The following is a 22,786-nucleotide window of genomic DNA, read 5'->3' as shown; positions in this document are numbered from 1 at the left end:
GAAAATCATTGCTTAAGAATTAGAATAGAGCAAATAGATGCTAATGACTTTATGAGAAATCAAGACACAATATAGCAGATCCAAATGAATAAAAAATAGAGGGCAATATGAAATATCTCCTTGGAAAAACAACTGGCCTGTAAAATAGATCCAGGAGAGATCATTTGAAAATCATTGGACTACCTGAAAACCCTGACCAAAAAAAGAACTTAGACATCATCTTCCAAGAAATTTTCAGGGAAAATTGACCTGGTATTCTAGAAGCAAAAGGTAAAATAAAAATAAATAAATAAATAAATAAATAAATAAAACCTGAAAGAATCCACTAATCACCTCCTGAAAGAGATCCCAAAATGAAAACTTCCAGGAATAGTATAGCCAAATTCCAGAGATCCCAGGTCAAGGAGAAAATATTGCAAGCAGCTAGAAAAAAGGAATTCAATTACTGTGGAACTATAGTCAGGATAACACAAGATCTAGCAGCTTCCAGCATGGAATATGATATTCCAGAGGGCAAAGGAACTGAGATTACAAAAAAGAAAAACGTACCCAGCAAAACTGAGTATAATCTTTTAGTGGAAAAAAATGGTACTTCAATGAAAAAGAGGACTTCCATGCATTCGTTATGAAAAGACCTGAACTGAATAAAAAATTTGACTTTCAAGTACAAGACCCTAGAGAAGCATAAAAACGTAAACAGGAAAAAAATCATGAGGGATGTTAAAAGGTCAAACTGTTTACATTCCTATATGGGAAGATGATACTTCTAACTCAAGAAATTTCTAAGTATTTGGGTGGCTGAAAGGAATATACTTAGACAGAGGGCACTGGTGTGAATTGCATATGAAGGTATGATATCTGTAAAACATTTATTTTTTGTTTATCCTTGTTTTTGTGGGACAGGCAGGGTGGGGTGACATGTCTTGGGGCCAGATTTGGGCTCGGGATCTCCTGGGTCCAGGGCTAGTGGTTTGTCCACTGTATCACCTAGCTGACTCATGATGACATCTTTAAAGTAAAGTTAAGGGGTAAGAGGAATGCACTGGAAGAAAGGGAACAGGAGAGGTGGACTGGGAAAAATAAGCTCACATGAAAGAAACAAGAAAAAGCTTATGGAGTGGAGGGGAAGATGGGGAAGGACTGGGGGAGTGAGTGAAACTTACTCTCATTAGAATTGGCTCAAAGAGGGAATAACATACACACTCAAGTGGGTATAGTAATATATCTTGCCCTGCAAGAAAGTGGGAGGGGAAGAGGATAAGTGGGGGGAGGTGAAGGAAAGAAGGACATATTGGAGGAGGGGGGCAGTAAAAAGCTAAACACTTTTGAGGAGGGATAGGGTGAAGGAAGATAGGAAGAGTAAATATCAAAGGGAGGGAATAGGATTTAGGGTAATACAGTTAGCAATAGTAATTGTGAAAGAAATGATGAATAGGATGCTATCAGAAGGATGTATGAAAAATACAATCCTACAGAGAAAGAACTGATGGTATCTGAATACAGATTGAAGTATACTTTTTTTGTTAGTTCCTCTTTCTAAAGTTATTTTGTCTGTTTTCTTTCACAACCCAACTAACGTAGAGATGTTTTTCATGACTGCACATGTATAATATATTGAATTGCTCGATTTCTTGGGGAGCTGTGAGGAGGGAAGGAAGAAAAAATTTGGAACACAAAGTTTTTTTTTAAAAAATCAATGTGAATAAAAATTTTTTACATGTAACTTGGGGGAAATTCTAAATAAATAAATAAACAAAAATAAAGGAATTATGGGATATACTAGAAATAACTGTGATGTAAAAGCAAAAGGTATCAATAAAACCTAAAAAGGGAAAAAAAGAGAGAAGGAGAATAGAATATTTGAGACTGACAGTTTACTGTCATGAATAAGTAAAACTGAGTAAGGCACAGAGAAAAAGAATTAAGAGAACTTCTTTTCTGAGAAACTAAATGGTCCAGAGAAAGAAAGAGACATTTTGAGAGAACTGCATCTAACTGCAATTTTGCGAAAAGATATTATGAAGAAAATTCCCTAGAGAATTTAATGATCATGTTGGGAAAACTGTGCATTTGGAGTTGAAGAGTAAGTAGTATATGTCCCCTGAGGACATACTCCAATGATAATGGTGGCATATCTGAGATTATTCCACTTCTTTCTTCTTTCCCTTATATTTGAAGAGCAGAGTTGATGCTAACTGCAAACTTTACTCAATGAAATGTAAGTAAACGTTTATATCTTTGTATAAATGGTATCATTGATGATTTAACCCATGAGGCCAGGGGGCTTGGTTTTTGTTGTTGTTGTTGTTGTTTGTTTGTTTGTTTGTTTTTTTTGTTGGGGCAATGAGGGTTAAGTGACTTGCCCAGGGCCACACAGCTAGTAAGTGTCAAGTGTCTGAGGCCGGATTTGAACTCAGGTCCTCCTGAATCCAGGGCTGGTGCTCCATCCACTGCACCACCTAGCTGCCCCCTGGGGCTTGTTTTTTATAGAGAGAAAGCTAATGGAAAAAGAGAGGTTTCTCTGGGTTATATAACTGGGATGGGGCTGAGCTAATTGGTTAGTCAAAATGGCACATTCCTATTAATTTATGAGGAAATATCACTTCTTGATTGCCTTAAAACCCAGGATGAGAGTAAATAAGGACATGAGCCGGTAACAATTAGAGAGCTTACTGTTCTACCTGGCTATGAGTGAGGTGGTTGTTTCTAAATCTTTCTGCAAAAGAGTACAGGGAAAGGTAGAAGGTAGAAGGGTTATTAAAGATGAAAGCACTACTTCTCCGGTGGTTTTATTTGCCTTTTAAGGAAGTTGCTAGAATGGTTGAGAAAGAGAAAGGTCTATGGCTTCTACTGATGGCAACAGGAAGTTCTGGTATGCTGTCTGTGCATTATCACACCAGGGTTGAAGAGGGTCAGGTTCCTGGTACCATGTAGTGGTATATGGTAGAGAGGGCTAGTCAAAGAGGTCCAGGGTTCTTAATCTGGAGGCCCATGGGTTCTTCGTTTGATTTCAGAGGGTTCATGAACTTGGATGAATGAAACATTCTGTTTTTAATTTTTACTAATCTCTAAACTGAAATCTAATATTTCCTTCAGTTGTAAATATAGGCAACAAAACATGATCTTGAGGAGGGGTCCATAGGCTTCCTCAGACTTCAACAGGAGTCTGTGATGCAATCAATAGAGGATCAGAACCCCTGATCTATTCCAACCCTATCATTTTAGAGAAGCTGGAAACTGAGACCCAGGGAGGGGACATGAGTTGTCCAACTGGTAGAATTTGAACATAGGCCCTCTGATTCCAAATCTATCACCTTACCTTACCTTACCCCAGACCAATTTTCTTCAGGTTTCTTAAAAGAAAAATTGGAAACATGAGTACAAGCTTCCAGGCTAAAAGGCTTCTCCTCCTCCTCCATCTTTTTTGGTCAAGGGAGGTTTGGCTTTTACCTTCTACAAATTCCCAAATAAGGATTTCAAGAAGAATTTCCTCAGAGCTACATCTTAGTGTCTATAGCAGTCCATGAATAAATGAATAAACAAAGAGGCATTTATTAAGTGATCATTATACACAAAGTACTGTGCTCAATTCTAAGGATATGAATACAAAAATGAAGACAGTTCCTGCCCTCAAGGAGCTTACATTCCAATAGGGAAACATAACAAATATAGAGTGGTGGCCCAGGTGATATATTTTGGTCTGGGAGGTTGCTGAGATGATAAATAGGATCAAAGGGAAATAGACTGACCCATCCTTTGTCAGAGCAAAGACACAATTGATTTGTTTTTGCTTCCAGAACTGGAGGTGGGGGGGGGTCAGGATTGGGGATGGGGCATGGAAGAGGTGACATGAACCATGGCCAGAGCAGGTCTTGGATAAAATCGGCAACTAGTGAAATCAATCACTCAACATTTATTGAATACCTACTATGTGCCAGGCACTGCATTAAGCACTGGAACCACCATTCAGGACAATGGAGTCTCAGAATACAGCTCTAAGCATGAGAAGACTTGGCTTCCAGTTTGGATGTCATGTGGTAGAGAAATGAAGTAACCCCAATTGTGCCTCCCAAATGACCTACTTAATTCAAATCTCTCACCTCTCCAGCCTACCCTATACACACTGCCAAAGGAATTTTTCCCATATATTATAACACAGACCATGGCACCCATCACCTGAAGGCCAGGTCTGTTGAATTTTACTCTCCCCTGAAGGTTCTTTAGTTCCCTTAAGGGAGTTTGGGGTGTTTAGGCTCTCTGCAAATGACTCTAGCCCCATTGATGGTGTTCCTCAAGTAGAGGGAGTTCCATTTAGTCACTAACAATTGAATTAGTTGTCACAAAGGAATATTTAATTCAAAATGTATAATTGCAAATATACAAACATACTCTCCCAGCATCTGGGGCTTAATCCTCTCCCCCTGCACCACCTCAGTCTCTGGGGAGGGAAAAAGGATTAATTTCATAACTTAGCTCAGTCCCTATAGAGCACAATCCCAATTTCAAGTGTAACAACTCCTTCAGGCTGGAATTTCAGGTATCAGGGCTTCTCAAGGCTCTCATGCTGGGCTTGCTGGCTGCACCATTACTTCTGCAATCATGCCTCTGAGGTTGTTATGAACTTTTGGGTCCAGTGTGGATCACTAAGGAGGACAAACAACACAGAACAGAAACAAATATCTGTAGATAAATTTCTCAGATCTGAGGGGAGAGAGAGAGAGAGAGAGAGAGAGAGAGAGAGAGAGAAAAGGAAAAGGAGAAAGAGAAACAGTGAAGGAAAGTTCTTTTCCTCTGGCTGGTTCTCATGGTACCCTTACTGTGGGTGAATTGTGCTCTTTATCCTCTGCACACAGCAGATAAGAGTGAGTGAAAAGAGAGTGACAGGGCTTGGTCTTGCCAATTTTCAAGATGCAGGCAACCAATGGGCAGAGACTACCCCACCTATGTGGTAGGGAATGCAGATGCCTCCACGTTAGGCAACCTGGACATACCTCACAGACCTCTCAGGTTGTCTCCATCTTTGGTGAAATGCACATGCCCAGATAAGCCCAGGCTACACTTTTCTCCTTGTTTAAAATTTGCTGTACCTAGCCATTAGGTAGGGGTGGCTATTATACTTATTTTTAACATGGTCCTCTTCCCAAATTCCATTCAGTTTTCTGTGGTCTCTGGGGAGGCATAAGCGATTTCCTTTTCCTCTTGCTTTTACAGAGCCATACAGTAAGGTTTTGGAACAGCCAATGTTACATTATCATGTACGATCCCAAATGCACAGATGAGTCACCATTATCTCCAAACACAAAGTTTTACAGATTCACAGAGCAATGGATATTTCACAAAGTTCCCCAAATAAACTGAGAAAATAAGACATATTTTGCAAATTTTGCCAAATATCTCTGCTTGCCTGGTTCATGCTGAGCTTTCCATACTACATGGCACTGGAATTTGGGGCTTGGGCCCAACTAAGCATCACCCCATTCTCAAACAGTCTTGGGTGGAAACTCTTCTAATGATTCTCTCAATGCATAAGACCATCCCATTAAGGTCTGGACAAAAAGTGTCCCTTTGTGCATAGGGCCCACTCAAATTCTCTAGGAGTCCTTCTAACATAGGTCATCCCCATAGAGGTCCACACAATTTCCTTTGGGTCCCTCATCCCCAAAGGAACCTGAAATTCCCCCATGGATCCTTGGAACTGCCAATGCAAACCAACAGAACTACAAAGTCACCCATCGCGACCAGACAAGTAAGTTCAATGAGAGAAGTAGCAAAGACTGTGGATTTTAGGCACAGGGATCCTTATTGTACCAAATTGTAGAGTATTTTGCTTTCACAAAAGGCAAGCAGTCTAAGTCTGCTTAAATGCACAAAAGAATCATATTGATGTTTCCACGAGACAGAAGCCGTCTAGTGATTCCAGATTCTCACATTAAACTTAATGTCAGGACTTGGTGATATAGAACATGCCAGTACACCCGTACTTATACCAGTTTCAATAACACAAAAAGGACCAGTACTTAAACAGTCAAGCAATCGACAAAGAGTTTGTAAAGTTATATTAATGTAACTGACTTGTGAGGGAATGCAGATTGGAAAAAGATGACAGCAGTACACTTACCACTTAATAATTTTTGTCTTCTAAATTTCTCTAGCGTGTTGTTTTCTAGAGTATCTAGAATCAACAGTGGCAGGCAGTAAATCTCTCCAGGGATACCTGCCAAAGCAAAGTGCCCACATTCACTGCAGATGGCCTACAAGTAACAGAGCACCCTGGCTCCCACCACTTGAGGGCCAAGTAGGTTTCATTTTATTTTAACATATGCTGCTGATCTCCTGTCCTCAAGAACCTCTTATAGCTCCCTCTTGCCTTTAGGAATAAATATAGGGGGTGGCTAGGTGGCGCAGTGGATAAAGCACTGGCCCTGGATTCAGGAGTACCTGAGTTCAAATCCAGCCTTAGACACTTGACACTTACTAGCTGTGTGACCCTGGGCAAGTCACTTAACCCCCATTGCCTGGCAAAAAAAAAAAATAAAAAATAAGATAAGGAATAAATATAAACTCCTCATCTTAGATTTTAAAATCCTTTGCACGAGTCCTCCTTTATACTCTTCCACCTAAGCCAAACTGGCTCCCTCACTGTTTCTCACACATAATATTCCATCTCCACACATTGGTGTTATTGGTCCCCCCATGGCCAATGTATTGCCTCCTCATCTCCACCTCCTGGAATCCTTCTCCTCCTTTAAGATGCAAAGTTGCTGAACTATCTCTCTAGCTTCTCACTCTCCTGGATAGAGGCCCTGCAATGTCCCCCTCAGTGTTTGGGCAGTGAACGGGAACACCTTCATGGGTTAGGAGTTTTTTCTCAATGCTATTTATTTGTTTTGTTTTGTTTTGTTTTGTTTTGTTTTGTTTTGTTTTGTTTTTTGTGGGGCAATGGGGGTTAAGTGACTTGCCCAGGGTCACACAGCTAGTAAGTGTTAAATGTCTGAGGCTGGATTTGAACTCAGGTACTCCTGAATCCAGGGCCAGTGCTTTATCCACTGCGCCACCTAGCTGCCCCCTCAATGCTATTTAGTCACAATATCATTTAGCTTTTAAATGAAGATATGACAAGAGCACAAGTGTAAACGTTTCCCCCTATGCTTCAGGGACATACTCTCCCCTGTTCTGCCTGGGGATCTAGGGAGAGCCTAGATCTTAGCTCAGCTGCTACATAGCATTAGTACCACCAAGTTGGTGTCTAGATAGGTCATCACTTCCTCTGCATCTGAGCTACTGCTGGTCTAGGTCCTGAAGGGCTATGGCTTGCTCCTAGGGTCATGCTGCTGGGCTGGCTGCTCATGCCAGTGTAAATTTGACTCCAAACTCCCAGGCAGCTCACTCCTTTGCCCTAAATACATTTAGAAGGCCATAGGTTCTAAAGCCTTCACCCAACATGAGTGGATGAGGAGGTAGACAAGCCCTGAGGCCTGTCTCCGTGGGCTTCCATGTCGGTGTCAGACAAGGAGAAGGCCCAAGGTCTCTGTCCTTCCAGGATTGTGTCTCATGGCACGCCAGCATCCAGGAAGATGTCAGGAAGCCGAAACCAAGAGACTGAATCTAACAAAGAGGGAGGCAGAGGTTGACTTAATGCGCCTTTGAATGCTTCCATTGCTGATCAGATCTATTCACCACATAATTAGCAAACTGGAACCAGTTACAGAATGTCTATATATGCTAACAAGTCTCTCCAAAGCATTTCCCTTACATGTCATGTCCCGAAACAGGCTTCCTGCCATGTGGGGAATTCTCTCTCTCTCTCTCTTTAGTAATAATAATAATAATAATAATAATAATAAAACATTTTTATTTATACTTTTGGGTTCTAATTTTTATCCCTCTTTCCCTCCCTCCTCTCTCCTCTCTCTGAGGCAACAATCACATGTACAATTATGTAAAACGTGATCATATTTATCATTTTGTGCAAGAAAACAATTAAAAGAAAAAAATGAATGAAAGTGACAAACAGCCTGCTTCAGTCTGTTCCATCAATATCAGTTCTTTCTTTGGAGGTGGATGGTATATTTCATCAATAGTTCTTTATCAAACAACATTACTGTCTCTGTGCACGATGTTCTCTTGGTTCTGCTCACTTCACTATACATCAGTTCATACAAGTCTTTCCAGGCCTTTCTGAAGTCATTCTGCTTGTCATTTCTTATAGTACAATAACGGGAATTTCATCTCTTACATGTAACAAATGCTATGTTCTTCCTGACCCCACATAGGAACAAAAAGATGAATAAAGTGCATGCATTTCATTTGAGAGTACCAACAAACCTTCTGAAGACCCCAATCCCTCCAAATCCCAAATAGGTAACAGATATTCACAGTTTCTTAGATGATAACTTTTTTCATTCTTTTTTCCCTTCAACATTTATGTGTTTGCTGATGACTGTTAAATTCCTCAGTTGCTATTCAGTCATTTCAGTTGTGTCTGACTCTTCATGACCCCATTTGGGGTTTTCTTGGCAAAGATAGTGGAGTAGTTTGCCATTTCCTTCTCCAGCTAATTTGACAGATGAGGAAACTGAGGCAAACAGGGTTAAGTGACTTGTCCAAGATCACACAGCTAGTGAGTATCCAAGGATGGATTTGAACTGAGGTCTTTCTGACTCCAGGTCCAGCATTCTATCCACTGAGGCACCTAGCTGCCCTAAATTCCTAAAAATTCCTAATAATTATGTTCCTAATATATATATTTTTAATTTAAGGAAAGTAAAGAGAGGCATTCAATTGAGAAGACTGTGGTAAAAAGTGAAAGTTTCCAATTTTAGTATCCAATTTTAAATCTTATAAGACATAGCTTAGCTCAGGAGATTAACATTTCAGTTTAGTAAGAGTATAAACTTCCTGAAGGTAAAGACTGTTATTTTTTTCTCCCTTGGTATCACCATCACCTAGTTGTAGTTGAGCTGTTGAATGAATGAATGAGTGGCCTGAATGAATGAATGAATGAATGATGAATGTTGAATTTCCTTAGTAGTAATAAAAACCCAACCCTTATTGATGCCTTTTGTTTTCATATCCAGTTCCCAATATATAGTCCTTCTCACACATACACAGAATTTCTCCTTATAACAAAGAAAATCAGTACAACAAAACTAACTCATACCACAATTTGTCTTACGATGTATGTACTAACCTATATTGCCCTACCTGTCTGTAGAGAGGAGGGAGATATGTTTTATCATCTATTCTCTTGGACTGGGATTGGTCCTTGGAATTCATCAAAACTCAGGTACTTCTAATTGTTGTTTTTTTGCTGTTTTGACATATTTTTTTTAAAGCCACTGCATAAATTGTTTTTCTGATATATTAGCTCAGACTTTTCCTATACTCCTTGGAATCCCTAATATGTGTTGTTTCTAATGGCACAATAATATTCTAATGTATTCAAGTACTAGCACTTATTTAGCTATTTTCCACTACTGGGCATCTATTTTTGCTTTAAATAATTCTGCTGCCACAATAAATGTCCTAGTGAATATTTGAAATATATTAGAGCTTCCTTTCTGTCTTTGAACTGGGGTGGGGGTTTCCCTAGGAGTGGGATTGCCAAATCCAAGGAAGCGGGTTCAGTGACTCTTCTCACATAATTACAAATTGTTTTGCAGAATGCTTGGACCCATTCAAAGCTCCATCAATAGGGCATTAGCGTGCCTCTCCTTCAAAGGCGATCTCCATCTTTTATCGTCTTTTGGCAGGGACTGGCAGCAAGGAATGGGAATGTTTTGCTTTTCTGGCTGATTACCCCTCATTCCTTTCTCTGGGCTGCTCAGTGATTCCTTGGTAATGCTTGTTCTTCAAGCTACTCCCACTAACCAAGCTTTTACTGGGTGAGCCGAGGGTTGGTCAAAGTGCTGGCCCTATAAACTCCTGAGGCAGGTCTGGGAATGCCTCCACTCCTCTCTGGCCAGGTAAAGGGACCACTCCTCCCCCAGGTGTCCTTACTAAGCAGCGGGCTTCTCGTAGCCTATTGCTCTCCTTCCTTTCTGCTGACAGTACAGGCTTGATTCTTCACATGGAGTTCAGAGAGACGGTCGTCATTATGTGAAGTAACTTCCTTTAGAGGTTATTCATTAACCTTCTCTTTTTTACAGTGAGATTATAATTGCCCAGTGCCTTAGGCTTGGAAAACCTTTGAACTTCGCCAGGCATTAGGGAATGCTAGAAAGGCTATTCTCTGATCTTCTATGCCCTTTCCAGCTACGTTTTAATCTTGAAGGTGTCCTGTTTCCCCTCTAGGGATGTTCTCTTTCCTGAAAAGCCACCCCCCTCCCACCCATAGCTCCCCCACCTCTAGCTTCTCCATCTCCTTCCCATCCTGGATGGTTCCCTGGGAACTCAGCTGATGATCACTTACAAATCCTAGTGGAAACTCTCTAGGTTAGTTTTCTAGGACTGAGAATGAGGAGGGACCTTAGAGTAGGGGTTACTATTTTTTTGGTTGTGGATTCTTCTAGCAATCTGGTGAAGTCTCTTGACCCCTTTACAAGAAGTAATGTTTGCAAATGCCTAAAATAAAATAAAGAGGGGTTACAAAAGGAAACCAATTCTAGTGAAATACTATAAATACAAACATACTATAAATAAATATATCGAATAAATATATAAATAATGTATGTAAAATATAATTATACACACACATGTAAAACAAGGTCATGGACTAGAGGCCAAGCATCTCTACAAGAGATTATCTTGTCCAATCTTTTCATTTATGAGGAGGAAGTTGAGGCCTCAGGAGATTAGAGGGTTTGTTCAAAGCCCCACAGTTAGGAAGTAGTGCAGGCAGTCATTGAGCTTGAGTCCTGGTCATTTGACTTGGAGCCAGGAAGCTATTCTGAGACAAAGCAAAGCAAATCAAAACAAAGAAAAAAAAACCCTTTGGAAACCCTAAAGTGCTACAAAATTGAGAGTTCATAGTACCATAGGCTGGAGGTCTAAACATGGTAGAGACCTTGGAAACCCTTTATCCCACCTCCATGTTTTTTAAAAAAATAATTAACATTTTTTATTTAAAGTTTTGAGTTCCAAATTCGATCCCTCCCTCCCCTCCCGCTGCCTGAGGTGGTAAGCAATCAGATATGGGTTATACATGTGCAATTATGTAAAACATTATCATATTAGTCATTTTGTGTAAGAAAACTTGAATAAAAGGGAAAAAATGAAAGGTGAAAAATAGCGGGCTTCAGTCTGTTCAATCAATAGCAGTTCTTTCTCTGAAGGTGGATAGTATGCTTTATTATTAGTCCTTTGGGATTGTCTTGGTCATTGTATTGCTGAAAATAGTTGTCATTCACAGTTCTTCATCAAACAATATTGCTGCCTCTGTGCAGTGTTCTCTTGGTTCTGCTCACTTCACTATACACTAGTTCATACAAGTCTTTCCAGGCCTTTCTGAAATCAGTTTGCTTGTTATTTCTTATAGCACAATATTATTCCATTTCCATCATATACCACAGCTTGTTTAGCCAATTCCCAATTGATGGGCATCCCTTTCATTTCCAATTCTTAGCCACCACAAAAAGAGCTACTATAAATATTTTTGTACAAATAGGTCTTTTTTCTATTTTGGGGGATGTCTTTATGATATAAACCTAGCAGTGATATTGCTGGAACAAAGGGTATGTATGTTTTCATAGCTCACTGGCCATAGTTGCAAATTGCTCTTCAGAATAGTTGGATCAGTTCACAATTCCACCAACAGTGGATTAGTGTCCCAGCTTTCCCATATCCCCTCCAACATCCAACATTTTCCTTTTTTGTTATATTAGCCACACTGATAGGTATGAGGTGATACCTCAGAGTTCTTTTAATTGGCATTTCCCTGGTTAATGGTGATTTAGAGCATTTTTTCATATGATTATAGATATATTTGATTTCTTTGTCTGAAAACTGCCTGTTCATAACCTTTGACCATTTATCAATTCACCCCTATGGTTTTTTTTTTAATAGGGCAATGATGGTTAAGTGACTTGCCCAGGGTCACACAGCTAGTGTCAAGTGTCTGAGGCTGGATTTGAACTCAGGTCCTCTTGACTCCAAGGCCAGTGCTCTATCTACTGTGCCACCTAGCTGCGCCCACCCCATGTTTATTTATTTTTTTTGCACTGAATATGATGACTTTATTGATGGTATGTACATAATAAAGGACCCTGGCTTCTCCCCGCTACTACAGGGGTGCTTTGCCACCCCTATGTTTTTGAGACAGCTAGGTGGTGTGGTGGCTAGTACCTGGAATCACAAAGTCCTGGGTTCAAAGCCTGCCTTAGATACCTCCTAACTGTATGACCCTGGGCAAGTCACTAAACTCCATGTTCCTTAAATTTCCCCATTTGTAAAATGGGAATAATAATGGTACTCATTCCACATGGTTTTGAGGATTAAGTGAGATAATATATGGAAGTATTTTTCAAACCTCAAAGCATGATGAAAATATTATCCTTTTAAATAATATATTTATTATTAATTCATCACATCACCGTTATTATAATTATCATTATTATTTCACAGAAGAGGAGAATTAGCTACAGGATGGAGTGTTTGGAAGTCTCCCGAGAGAGTCTTCTCATTCTGCTCTTACTTAATTCTTACCAGCAGCACATGCTTGATGTGACTCTTCCTGTGGTTGCAGTTTGTACACTGCTGTGTGACCCAAGTGAAACTCCCTCCTTTTACACATGATGAAATTGAGTCCCAGGCAGGCAAAAGGACTTTTTTTGTCCGTGGTCATCTAGGTAGCACCTGGAAGAGCTGGGTTTGAAGTCACACATTATAACTAGTTCTACACCTGGCCCTTTCCACTATTCTATGTTGTTAAATTAATTGCTCAGTCTTAGATTAAGAGCTAGAAAGAGTCTATATTATTCTATTTTTATAAGTGAGGAAACAGATCCAGAGAGGTCAAGTAATTATAAATGCATAATTTGTACCTTTACTAAGCACTGATGAGAAATAGTTCCTGGTCTCTGGAGGTTTACATTCCATTGGGAGAAGTAAGGTGCACAGGTGGGATTTGAACCCCATTTATGGGGCTCCCAAGTCAGCCCTCTCCTCCACTACCCTCTGCTATTTCCCTCCTCCATGATCTTGTCAAGAGCCTTGATTTATGGACCAACTAAGTTGTCTTTTCCCTTCACTTCGGCCAGATTTTCTTGTTTTTCTTCTGGAGAAACCTAAAGTCATAGACATGGGCTCATTGCAGAAAATGGACCCCTCTTGGAGAGGGGCAAACTCTTCTGTCTCCTAAGCCTTCCCTTTCCTTCTTCTCTGACTGCAACTCTGAAGTTGTGAGCACTTACTTTGTGCCAAAGGCTCTTCCTTTTGCTTCAGGATGGAAACAAATTTGAGATTCAGACAATTAGTGGGCAGGTGAGATCAGTGGATCGCTATGGATTTGTACTTGCATCTTCCCCCCCCCCCCCCAATTTCAATTTAAAAGCCAGCTTGCCATCCAGGAGGGTGTTTCTCCTGTTTCCACTTTGATCATCTCCGGTGAAACAGAGGTGCTTGGTGGTGGCAGTTTATTGCTTGGCCATACAAAAATACAAAGGCAGCCATGATTCCTGGGAGGAAGAGGGGTAGGGCTCCTTTTATTGGCATTGTAGCACATGTCTGAACTGGGAGGAATTCAGATTCATTGTGGGGGGGAGGAGGAGGAGGAGGAGGGAAGGAAGGCGTTCTGCTAGGAGTTATTTCCTCCCCAGCGATTTCTCCAACTCTATTATTCCCCCTCTCACCCTTTAACAACTACACTAAGCCTCCGTCTGGGAAATGGGGAGACAAAGAATGTTTTGATTAAAATATATTACTGGACAAGTTGCTGAGTTTTAAGTTCCACAGAAATGAAAACACCTTTGAGAGCTCTGGAAAAATACTGTCTCATGGGAATTGGGCCTTTGCTGTGAATACTTCCTTTAATTAATAAATCAACTGAGGAACAATTGTGGTTTCAGGCACTGTGTATGGGCTTATGGGCAGAGATGTAACTAAGGTAGTGCAATCAAGGCTTTGGCCCAGGGTACAGAAATTTGGAGAATGCTTACCTTGAGAGAGAGAGAGAAAAAAAAAAAACACCAAACACCAAAACAGCTGACCTTAGTACCCAGTTATCAAGACTTAGTTAAAATAGGGAGTTAAGACAGGGAAGATGGCCGTCTTCCTTCTTCCCCTAGTCACTACATCACAGGTGAATTTCTTAAATGATGTTAATTCCTCAAGTGATTGTTTCCTGAGAAACAGTGATTGAATGTCTCATTCTCTCCACTCACAGGTATTGGTTTCCCAGGCCAGGGGAATCTCTCTCCATTCTTCAATTTGTATTCATCTTTAAAAGTTTTATTTGAGAGTGCCTTTTTGGGTGATTGCTCCAGGTGTTAGGATCAAATAATATAATAATTGTAAAGCACTTAGTACAGTGGCTGGCACATAGTAATGCTATATAAATGTTTACTACTTCTACTACTACTACTACTACTACTACTACTACTACTACTACTACTGCTGCTGCTGCTTCTCCTCTTCCTCCTCCTCTAGACTGACTTATTTTTACTACCCTAGACTATTATTATTATTATTATTACTAACCTAGACTGACTTCCAAATTCTTAGCTATGGCTCTTGTCAAAGTGACTATGAATGATAACCAATCAATTTTAAATTCAATCGATTAATAACCACCTATTACATGCCAGGCCATGTGCGTGAGATGGCCCCTAGATTGTGTTCCAAGATAAATAAATATAGTATATATACATGGTGTCCCAAAGTTTAAATGTAGCTTTAAGCTTTAATAGGTAAAAAGGAGGGATAGTTTAAGATTTAATAGCTTAAAGCTACATTAAGACTCTTGGCACACTCTACTTTTACACATGCATATACACATATATGTATTATACAAATGTACATATACACATATACACACATGTACACACATATATACCATACATACCCATATACCCATATACACACGCACAACTCAGTGAATGTATATAAACACACACATATATCTATACATATGTACATGCATGTTTATACACACACACAATCCACACACAGACATATCCACACAGTCATATACAACACACATGTGCATACACATGTGCATATGCACATATATGTATGCATGTGTGTGATCTGCATATGAACTAAGATGTGTCATTGATACAGAGAAAATGTATCAAGCATTTGACCTGCAAACTGAATGCCAGGGGCCCTGAGTAACTCTAATCAGATTAAAACATAATTGGGAAATAATGTAACAAAATAAATTAAAATACAATAAAACATAGATAGCATTAATTTGTGGTTTTCAAAGTCACTATGTAGCCAGGAGGGATTCTTACATACTTAGTGGCCATTTTGCTATTTGAGTTTAGCAGTGTAGATATAGGGAACACTCAAAAAGGAAATTCCCTTTATCAATACAGACTGTTAGCTACTTTGCAAAGATTACTTGGGACACTGACAAGGTAAGTGACTAGCTCAGGGTCACCAGCTAGTGTATGACTGAGGCAGATTTGAATCCAGATCTTTTTGATTCTAAGGACAGCTCTCTGCCCACTCTGCTGCCAGTAGTGTTTTTCTTTTTCTTCCTTCCTTCCTTCCTTCCTTCCTTCCTTCCTTCCTTCCTTCCTTCCTTCCTTCCTTCCTTCCTTCCTTCCTTCCTTCCTTCCTTCCTTCCTTCCTTCCTTCCTTCCTTCCTTCCTTCCTTCCTTCCTTCCTTCCTTTCTTTCTTTCTTTCTTTCTTTCTTTCTTTCTTTCTTTCTTTCTTTCTTTCTTCCTTCCTTCCTTCCTTTGCTCCCTCCCACCCTCCCTCCCTCCCTCCTTCCTTCCATCACACACCAGCAAATAAATAAATAAATAAAAATGGAGCACACACCTCCAAAATGTGTGATTTATTTGTTACATGCATGCACTATTAAATTAATGATTATGTACATTATAAAATTAATAAAAAAATAAATAAAATAGGATGAGATAAAGAGGAAATAATGTTGAATCCTAGAGTCAATAGGGAACCAGTGAAATTTATTGAGTAGGGGAGTGCCTTGGTGAAATCTGAGCTTTAGATAAATCACTTTGACTGCTAAGGGGAAGATGAATTGGAGAGGGGCAAGAGAGAGACTGGAGGCAGGGGGAGGCAATTACAATAGTCCAGGGTAACACTGGTGAGGTGCTGAGAACTTGAGTTAGTGTGATGGTTACATGGATGGAAAGAAGAAATGACAAAGTTAGTCTTCAGATACCATGTTTTCTCCAGATGTCTGCTTAAGAACCCACAAATATCCCCATGCATTTACCTTATTTCCCTCGAATGTTTTTCAAGTCCTCACATTAAACAGCCACAGAATTGTGTCACATTCATTATTACTGTGGTGGTCCTTATGTAGTTGGAAAAACAAGAGCTTGGAGGCAGGGAGACCACAGCTTCAAGCCAGAACCTGACCTCATATTTCACTGGAAAAAAAATGAGGCCATTTGCCAAGAGCTCCTTTTTCTTTCCTCTTCCTCCTCCTCCTTCTCCTTCTCCGCCTCCTCCTTTTCCTCTTCCTCCTCCTCCTCTCACATCACTTACATGCCTTCTGCCACTATCTCCTCCATCACTCCCATTTCCTCTGAAGAGGTGGCTCTTCTTGTAGAATGCATAAATAATCCCATTTAATCCCATTCCATTCCATAGTTTGCCCTGCCTCCTGTAACGATTGGAATAACGCCACCTGCTGGATACTTACTGTAGAAGAGTTCTGCCCATGAAGCGAAGGTCTTTGAGGGCAAGACCAGGCATCAGGAAGTGACGCAGACTAGTGGGAGGAGGAAGGAAGAGACTGGCGCTCAGTCCAGCGTCCTCAGGAAAAAGACCGAGACTGAGCGCCAGTCTCTTCCTTCCTCCTCCCACTAGTCTGCGTCACTTCCTGATGCCTGGTCTTGCCCTCAAAGACCTTCGCTTCATGGGCAGAACTCTTCTACAGTAAGTATCCAGCAGGTGGCGTTATTCCAATCGTTACAGTCCCCCCTGTTGTTCCTCAAGAAACAAAATGTTTCCTTGACGGAACAGTAAAAACAATATGATAACTATTGCTAACTAATAATATGTGAACAACAATATAGAAAAGGAAGAGAGGAAAGTTTTGTCCAGAGGGGCGATTTTTTGTCCTCATGAACCGACGCTTTGACATTGGTCTTGCAAAGGGAGGGCCTCTGCAGAGAATACATGTAACAGATGGTGTATATTATAACAGAAAGAGAAAAAAACAACAAAAACAACAAATCAAAACTGTTCATTTAAAGTCTCTGAAAGTCTTTTCTCAGATGTCCTCTAGGTGTAGTCGTGGAATGGAAGTCTCTTCAGGGGTTGATGTGTGGGTGCTGGTAATCAGCCAGGAAAATTTCCTACAAAATCGAGCTTAACACAACTTTAAAATAGCTTTGTCAATAATCAAATCAAACAATGAAAGTTCTCAAAAACATGTCTAAGGGAATTCATAATCTTAGTTGTTACACATGAAACATATAATAAAACAAAAATTGAACCATTCTTTAAAATTATAATATTACTATAGTCCCCCCCTTATGGAGGGTAATTGAGAAGACAATTGCTGCGATATTAATTATTAAAAATAATTTTTTATCTTTGTTTCATCACTTTTTGCATCATCTGCCTAATTATCCTCATGCCATTATGAGAAATTAAAAAATCTAATATAATTGGTAACAGGTGTCAAGGCCAAATTCAACACTGTATTTATCATGACACCTGAGATAATTATGGGGGTTACCATAAAAGAACAGAGAAATGATGGGATATGAGCATTCCCACACTTGAGCAATATGTACTGCCCATACAGTATGCCAGGCTTAAAATAGGTGGATGGAATATATGTCCAAGCCACCGAACATATTGGAAGAAACTGAGTCAGACTTAATCAGATGCATGGGATTGAGATGTCCATGGCATCAGGCATATAGGAGGGAGCATAGAAGCCAGGTGTAGAAGTGAGATGGGTGGGATGAATACTTCCAGCCATCTGTACAATATTGTGGGGAAAAATAAAATAAAATATTAAACCAAGAGAATCCAACCTCAACATTTGTCAAAAGCCGTTCCCTCGGCCATACCTTAACTTCGTGCATGTCTCCCCTCATGTAACAGTTCAATGTCTGCTCTTTGCATGTATTCCTCTTGTGATTGGATGGCATCTTGGCCAACTGGCATCTGATAACTCAGAATAAAGGCAATTAATGTCTTAAATGATAAGTTCCCATAATCCAAGTCTCATATGGATTTAAAAATTGAGGATAATAAATGATTGCAAAAAATGTGAATACATCTTGACTCAGAACACAATATATAGTTATGCAACAATTTCAAATAATATCTTTTTTTTTACTTAGTATACAATTACTTTTGTGAAAAATTGAAACATTTAAATACAAGTTAAAGCACAACACAATCTCAAAGAAAACTTTTTTTTTTGAAAATAGAAAACTTTTACAAATGTTCCTCTCTCTCTCTTTTTTTTTTGGAATATGCTTATCAAAAATAATACTTCTTTACACTTGCCATGGCAACCAATTTGCCAGGGAAATGCTTTAAAGAGTTTGATCAAATAATCAGTTGAGAAAAAAAAATAACAAAAACAAATAACTCAGAATATGGGAGCACAATACTCCTAGAATTAACATTGTATAATAAAATCAAAACCATCTTGCAATGTTTCAAAATTAGATAGACAAATGAATAGAAGAAAATACACATGGAACAATAAAAGACAATGAAATTCAAACTAAGGAAATCTAAATGAATATGAACTTAATATTAACAAGAGTATTATAAAATATAAACCTGATCACATGACTATAAAAAGCTTTTACAAATATTCTCCTTGTTTTAAAAACTAAGTATAAAACACAATCTCAAAAGCAGGAAAATCTCTACGAAAATAAACCCATACCATTAATTTCAAAATGTATATGTAATAGCATAGAAATCCTATGTAACCTCTGAACTGACATTAATACTCTGAATGAATTCAGAACACTTTTGATTCCGGTATCTAAAATCCCCAATACTCATATCAATACCTTGCTGCTTACTTCTACATTTCTGTAAAATATATACCCTTCCATGGCAAAAGAAGCGGAGTCTTGAACTATGGTGATGATTGTCATTCTCATTCAGCTTAAGTTTTTCTTCTTTAACCCCTCTATATTGTCTGTCAGTCTTTTCACCATACAAATGCTTTATAAGATTACTAATTAAAGACAAAAGCAGGTTAGCAAAATTATGAACAAAACGAGCATATCTGGAATTTAAAGAGTTTTCTAAGATTGTCTCAAAAGCACAGCCAGGCCGGGGAAGGGCTGAGCCTGAAGCTGCAAATGCAGGTAGAAAAAGTTGAGCATGCGCATCAGATCTCTGGACTTCCCAGGCAGGGGAAGCTATGGGCTTGGCCATAGGAGGAGTAGAGGGTGGGGTCTGGAGAGGAGGGGAGGGACCAGAGCAATTTGAATCAGACTTGATTTTGAACTCAGGCCTGGATTCCTCTTCCCCCACTTTGCCTCCAGGTGCTAGGGGATTAAAAGCTTCTAGAGGGTGGGTCATTGCCTCCAGGCATGCAAAATTAAAGCAACAATTACTGTTAGAACTGGGAAAAGCTGCGGGAATCTCTTCAGGTTTCTCTGAAAAAGCATGGTTGGGAGAGGGAGAGATATTTCCTTGTGTGAGTAAGTTGCTGGCTCTTTTAACAAAAATAAAAAGAAAAATAGAAAATCCACAAAAACAAAGCATTAACATGATATTATCTCCCATTTGTCTGGTTAAACAGACTAAAATCAAAAATAGGATAATTAGGGAGTTTAAAAGGTCCATTCGAAAAAATTTAAAGGAAAACACAGCCAGTACACCAGTACTTAGCAGTTAAAGGGAGAGGGAGGGGAAATTTCTTACCCAACCAGAAGATCAGAAGAAGACTGAGGTTTAGCTTTCCTCTTCGTGGTCAGCCATCTGCCAAGGGTTAAAACTCCAGCCAGTCTGTCTAAAATATCTAATGAGTGGTCGCCAATAAATTATAAGCTTTAGCAAGAGTTAGACTTTTAAGCATTTATTAAGGAGAATAAGAATTTGGTAAAAAGAGAGAGAAAGGCCTAGATTCCTATCTATTAAAGGGAGAGCACATTTCTAGCTCCCTTCTCCGCCAGCGTCCTCAGGAAAAAGACCGAGACTGAGCGCCAGTCTCTTCCTTCCTCCTCCCACTAGTCTGCGTCACTTCCTGATGCCTGGTCTTGCCCTCAAAGACCTTCGCTTCATGGGCAGAACTCTTCTACAGTAAGTATCCAGCAGGTGGCGTTATTCCAATCGTTACACTCCATTATCTCCATCCTCATGCTTGATCTTCAATCTCTCCATGTCTCCATGTCTACTTCTTCCCAACTGTCTACAAACATGCCCATATCTCCCCTGTTCTTAAAAACCCTCTTTTGATCCTTCACTATCATTCAATATCTCTTTTCCCTTTTGTGAGTAAATATCCTGAGGTGATTTACAATTGGAGCCTTCCTTTACATCCTTTCACTTCCATCTCTCTCTCTCTCTCTCTCTCTCTCTCTCTCTCTCTCTCTCTCTCTCTCTCCCTCCAGTCAAGGTTAAATGACTTGCCCATGGTTGTATAGTTAGCAAGTGTCTGAGGCCAGAGTTGAACTCAGGTCCTCCTGACTCTAGGGGTGATGCTCTGTCCACTGTACCACCTAAATGCTCCACTTCCATTTCTTCTTAACTCTATAATTTTGCTTCCAACTTCATCATTCTACACAAACTCTCCAAAGTTACCAATGTTCTCTTACCTCCTAAATCTAATGGCCTTTCTTCAGTTCTCATCCTTCTTGACCTCTCTTCAGCCTTTGACTCTTTAGCTCACCCTCATTTCCTTGATATTTCTCTTCTTTTCAAGTTTCCATGATGCTGTTTCATCATGGTTCTACTACAACCTATTTGACCACTCCTCAGTGTCCTTTACTGGATTTTTTTTGGGGGTGGGGTGGGGCAATGAGAGTTAAGTGACTTGCCCAGGGTCACACAGCTAGTGTCAAGTGTCTGAGGTCAGATTTGAACTCAGGTCCTCCCGAATCCAGGGCATGTGCTTTATCCACTATGCCACCTAGCTGCCCTGTCCTTTACTGGATCTTAAAAACAAGTCACACTTGCTAATGGTGGGTGTTCCCTAGGGATCTCCCGTGGGTGCTCTTCTCTTTTCCTTTAGACTATTTCAATTGATGATCTCATCTGCTCCCATCTATCAGTTATTAGCTCTATGTGGATGATTCTCAAATTTACTCATCCAGCCATTATCTCTCTGCTGACCTCTAGTCTCATATCTTGAACTGCCTAATAGATCTCAAACTAGATGTCTTAAAACATCTCAAAATTGATACATTCAGGGGCAGCTAGGTGGTACAGTGGATAGAGCACTGGCCCTGGAGTCAGGAGGACCTGAGTTCAAATATGGCCTCAGACACTTGACACTTACTAGCTGTGTGACCCTGGGCAAGTCACTTAACCCCAATTGCCTCACCAAAAAAAAATTGATATGTTCAAAACTGAATTCATCCTCTTCCTGTTTCCAAGCTTGTTTATTATTATCCAGAGCACCACCATCCTCCCAGTTACCCATGCTCACAATCTTAGTGTTATCATTGAGTCTTCATTCTCTCTCATCCTTTGTCTAATCTGTTGCTGAGTCTTGTTGATTTTTGCATTCCTAACATCTTTTCATAAATGTTTGCTTCTCTTCACTTACATAGCCCCCATACTGGTGTAGACCCTTATCACCTCTTTGTCATTGTTGAGTTGTTTCAGTTGTGTCCAACTCTTTGTGACCCCATTTTAGGGTTTTCTTGGCAAAAATACTGTAATGTTTGCCATTTTCTTCTTCAGTTCAATTTACAGATGAGAAACTGAAGGAAATAGGGTTAAGTGAATTATCCGGTGTCATATAGCTTGTATCTTCCTGATTCCAAGACCAGTGCTCTATCCATTATGTTTTATAGCTGATCAACTCACACTTGTATTATTGCAATAACCTTCTTGTTTCAATTCAGTCTATCTTCCACTCATCTGTCAAATTGATCTTCCCAAATCCCAGGTCTTACAATGTGACCCTTCCTTCCCTCCCATCCAATAAACTCCAGTGATTCCCTATCACTTCCAGGATCAAATGTGAAATCTTCTGTTTGCCATCCAAGTCCTTCATAACCTAACGTTTTTCTCCCTTTCCAGTTTTCTTTACATCTTATTCCCCCACCCTCCCCAAGTACTCTGTGATCCAGGAGCCTCCATGCTTTTTTTCAAACAAGACAATCCATCTCCCAACTCTGAGTATTTTCATTGGCTGTTCCCTGTGTCTGGAATTTTCTTCCTTCTTGTCTCTACCTCCTGGCTTCCTTGGAGTCCTTGTTAAAATTCCAGCTTTTAAATGAAGTCTGTCCTACTGCTCTCGATGCTGGTGCCATCACCTCTTTTTATTATCTCTAATGTTTTCTGTATATAGATTGTTTGTACACAGTTGTTTGTGTGTTCTCCATTAGATTGTGAGCTACTTTTTTGTCCTTTTCAACCCAAAACCTTTGCACATAGCCTGGAACACAATGAATAAATGCTTGTTGACTGACTTCAGAGGATAAACCATATACTTTAAAAAAGAGCATCCTCTGATTGTGATATTTCACATTTTTTTCTGAACAA

The sequence above is a fragment of the Dromiciops gliroides genome, chromosome 6 (genome assembly GCF_019393635.1).
Source record: "Dromiciops gliroides isolate mDroGli1 chromosome 6, mDroGli1.pri, whole genome shotgun sequence".
Lineage (NCBI taxonomy): Eukaryota > Metazoa > Chordata > Mammalia > Microbiotheria > Microbiotheriidae > Dromiciops > Dromiciops gliroides.
Note: the sequence above shows the minus strand (reverse complement) of the source record.